The sequence below is a fragment of the Microtus ochrogaster genome, chromosome 1 (genome assembly GCF_000317375.1).
Source record: "Microtus ochrogaster isolate Prairie Vole_2 chromosome 1, MicOch1.0, whole genome shotgun sequence".
Classification (NCBI taxonomy): domain Eukaryota; kingdom Metazoa; phylum Chordata; class Mammalia; order Rodentia; family Cricetidae; genus Microtus; species Microtus ochrogaster.
The window spans coordinates 82,088,871-82,093,229 of record NC_022009.1 but is presented as its reverse complement, the minus strand read 5'-3'; positions in this window follow the sequence as shown (position 1 = coordinate 82,093,229).

Here is a 4,359-nt window from a genome sequence, read left to right as displayed (position 1 = left end):
GACGAGGCCGCCGCCGCCGAGCCCGGGCCGCCCGCGTCCTGCTTCGGGGGCCGCACCCTGGAGGAGATCTGGAGGGCGGCCACCCCGACGTTGACGAGCTTCCCGACCATCCGCGTTGGCGACGACGTGTGGGGCGAGCGCAGCCTGGCGGTGGCGCGGCGCAGGGCGCGCCAAGTGCTCCGAGTGGACCTGGAGCCCGTGGTGAGGCTGCGCCGGTTCCCGGTGCCCCGGGCGTGACGCGCGCCGTGGCGCCTCCTGCCGGCCGCCGCCCGAGCGAACGAGCGAGCGAGCGAGCGACTGAGCGAACTTTGGCGCTGGAACGGACTCTTGTCAGTCGAATGTTTACAGAACCGGCCCCCTTGGTGCACTTTACGCGCGAACAAAGCCCCCCTCCCCCGGATGCGGCGCGGCGGTCCGCGGACGTCGGGACAGGTGCGGCCCCGCGCCCGCGGCTACCCGGGACAGCAGGACTCGCGGCACAGGACCCCTTGCTTCCCAGCCCGCCGGATGGAGACGTCTCCAGAACTGGAGGGACACCTGCAACCCCCCCTCTCGGACTCTACCTCACCGGCCTGGAAGTTCTCTGAAGACTTAGAAAAGAGAATTTTGTTTTGTTTTTTATCCAAAGGGATTTGTTTTCGTGCTTACGTAATACAGCCAGAATTTTACTTGCTCTTTATTACCCCTCTCCTGTTTTCTTTTTTGACTGTCAGCCCCGCTTTCTGGACGGAAGATGGACTGTGTTTCGTGATAGAGTGCTTGTGTACGCTCAGGGTATTCTGAAGCCCACTCGTTTGCTAATTTTTACTGGATTCCAAAGCTTTGATGATCAAGGTTGTCTTTTAAGAGGTTCAAGTTTATGACTGTTAATATGAGGATTTGTATAACTTTGAAGTTCATGAGCTCAGTGATTACGAAGATGCAAAGTACAACTGTTTAAAAAAATGTTAAGGTGATTATATGTAAAGTTTTATATTGAAATTTCATATTTATATTTACTGAGCTCCTAAAGAAAATGGTAGAATATTCTTTAAAAGTTTTGTTAGGAAAAGTTGACTTACTTGTTCTTTTTAATTGAATAAAATTGAAGTGTTTTGGAACCACATGACTTGTGATTAAAAAGTGAATAAATTTTGAAGACTATATTGGCCACAAGAATAACTGGAATCCAGTTGGAGGTTGTTTGGTCTCACGTCCTGGTCTAATACGAATTCAGGACTGTTAATGGAAAGAGAATTAAGATGGAAGTTGCTTAGGAGAGATCAGTGCATGTGGATATTGTGAATAAACAGAATACCCGTTAGAATTCCCAGAACTGCGAATGATCTATAGGGAGGGGCAGGGGCGTTTCTTGGTACCACATAGCTGAGTGAAGTTGTTTGGGGAAAAAATAGATTTCTTTATGTCTTTCTTGTTGGATAACAAGAAAAGTTTAAACTAATAGTATTGTCTTTTTGAAAATCATCACAATTGGTTGACTCTTTGTCTATGAAATTTCTTTTTCTCTTATTTCCATTCATAATTGTGTTTGCAGTCTTTGATAGATAAAAGTCATAGGAATCAAAATATCGAGCCACACAGTACTGACCCTTCTTGTACACTTTTATAACAATAGCAAGTATACCATATGGCCCAGTATGGAGTTCTTGATTATCCAAGTGCCTTTGGTCATTGGTGGCAGCAAGACTTGGTAGTTTAGCCAGTGGTGCCACAGCCAGCTTTTTCTGCAATACCTAAAGGGTCAAATAGTGTTTTTCTACCACTATTATTTCCGATTTAAGTGTTCTGCCGTGGGACATCCACGCTGGGCTGGGCCTTGTGAAGCTCTCAGTGCTAAGGTTTATCTCTGCTTGGCAGATGCCTAGAATAGTGAGAGCTGCAGTTGACTCACGCGTTCCTAGAATTCAATGGCATAGCTTTCTGAATTGACTATTTTAAGTTTAATAGTTCATGAAAGGAGTGTTCTGACTTTAATTTTCACGTTTTGTAAGATATATATACATATACTATATATACATATACGACTTTATGCCAGTTTTCCACAAGCCTCAATCTTTTATTCACTGCTCAATGGTAATACATTGTTAGAAGCACCGTTACTTGAGTTCACAAGTGAATAATTATCAGAGGGAGAGTGTTGTGTCATGGGAAGCTGAGACAGTCTTGGTTATTAGCTTCCATTGCCAAATGTATTTCAGATACATAGGATTTTCTTCCCAAAAAGATATTGTTAACTTTTATAGCTCACTAGCACCTGTTGAAAATGCATCTGTGCCACTCCACTTGTATATAGTTTTATAACAATTAAGAAATAAATCCAATGGCCATATTAGAATGTAATTTCAACATGGAATTTATCTAGATGCTTCCCAGAGGCTTCTGAACCCTGAGGTGACTGAGCGGGTAATTTTCCTCAGCACGCAATGGGCATGTAACCAGTGACACCATGCATTTATTTTTCTGAGGTCTTTGACATTTGTTTCTCTGACGCCTTGATTCTTTAGTGCACTTGACCTTATGCAGAAATGTTTCTTTGGCTCTTTGATCTGTGTTTGGATCTGGTTGCCTATCCTGAGTTTGATTTAATTCAGAAATACAACCTTTATCTTACTAAATTCTCTGCAGCAAAACCCATGTTATAACTTTGAAAAACTATGAAGACACGTCTAATGTAATTGGGGAGTCTGTTATAAGGAAGTGAGGATATTTCCTGGGTTCCTTTGAACAGGCTGTGTAAAGAAACTTGGCCCTGTGGCCTTTAAGGTGAAGCCTGGATTTTGTCCTGGAAAGACTCTAGCTTGGTTTGTGCGCGGTTTGAAAAGACGCCCCCTTTTTCTCCTGCTCTCTCTCCTCTCATATGGCACAAGTAGAGAGGTCAGCTGGGAGGAAATGCCTCGCCTTGCTAAGCTTTTATTTAGCTTTTGACGTTTGAGTTCCTAGTTGTGGTGACCTGCACCTCAGGTCACCTTGCCATTTGCATCCTCCTCCCTGTCACCCAATGACAACGTCCCTCCCTGGGGGCAAGCTTCATTTTTGGTGGTGCCTATTTATTTCGTGTCCTGGTACTCTGGACAAGAGTAACTTAAGCTGGTAGCTCATATCTATTGATTTGCCATGTGTACATAATACTACTATTTTTCAAAAAAACTTTATAAAAAACTTTAAAAATATTTGAATACAAAAAAAATCACAATTGTGAACTTAAAGGATTTTTTTTTGTTGTTTTAAGGGTTGCTACGGCATTCTTTAAATCAGTGATTTTTAATGAACATACATAACATTTCCTTTATTGGTGTGTTCAGATATTTTTTGATAAACTGTTATGTCTTAAGTGCATTAGAAAGCAATTGCTTGTAATGGAACTGAAGTGTTTTCCCGAACAGTTAATGTGCATATGAATGAGATTTACAATTTGGTTGTGTGTTGCTTTTTAACTTATTAACTGTAAATAAATGTTAGAGCATATAGTGTCTGACTTTGGTAATGATACCGAAAGTTTTTCAAAATTTTGTGTTTACATGTGAATTGGAAAACATCTTAATTTAAAATTTGATAAATCGACGTTTTTGTGAACTCGAGCTGGGAATCTCAAGGTTTGTGTTGTGTTTGTCTTATGGCCTGCAAGGTCCTTAGTGAGTCTCTAAATGGTGCTTCAAGCCAAAGACATAGGCCAGTTTGCCTGCAATAAACTTTGAAAGATGCATCCAAGTTCAGGCTTCTGAATCCTGGCCCTAAAATCCCATCAGATGATGAAGGGCTAGGTTCCCATTCTCTCATACTGTGAGAGAGAACCTCACAAGTGGCAGCAGTATGGACCATTTATAGAACAAGGACAGGGCCAGAATGGTCACCGCTTCTCTAGGACTGGAGTGGAGTATTGGCAGCCTGCAGCAAGGGCAGATTGGCATCCTTTGTTACCACATTACCTCATACCCCAGTGCCTATTGGTAGGGTGGAGGTAGCAAAAAGGGCCTGGAAGAGAATGGCCACAGTGGGCGTCATGTCCTTCAAGCACTGGGACTTTAGGTGACTTGGGCAAATAAATGTGCCTTAGCACCTCCAATAACAAAGGCACTTTGTAAGCTAGTGGGGCGCTCGAAGGGCTGCAGTGACTGAAATGCTGTTAACTGAAAGAATGAAGGTTGAGTATAAGCACAGTGTAATGAGAATTTAGGTGTCCAGTTTGCTTAGCATCCCTGCCAAGAACACATTATGGCCTAGAAATTACAGTTGAAGGGGAAGCAATTTATAGGAAGTAAAATGGACATAAAGTACACCTTTAAGCTTCCTAAAGATATTAGGGCAAGAATTGAGGCTTGTTACAGAAGTCACTATTAGAAGTTATTTTTTGTTTTTTGG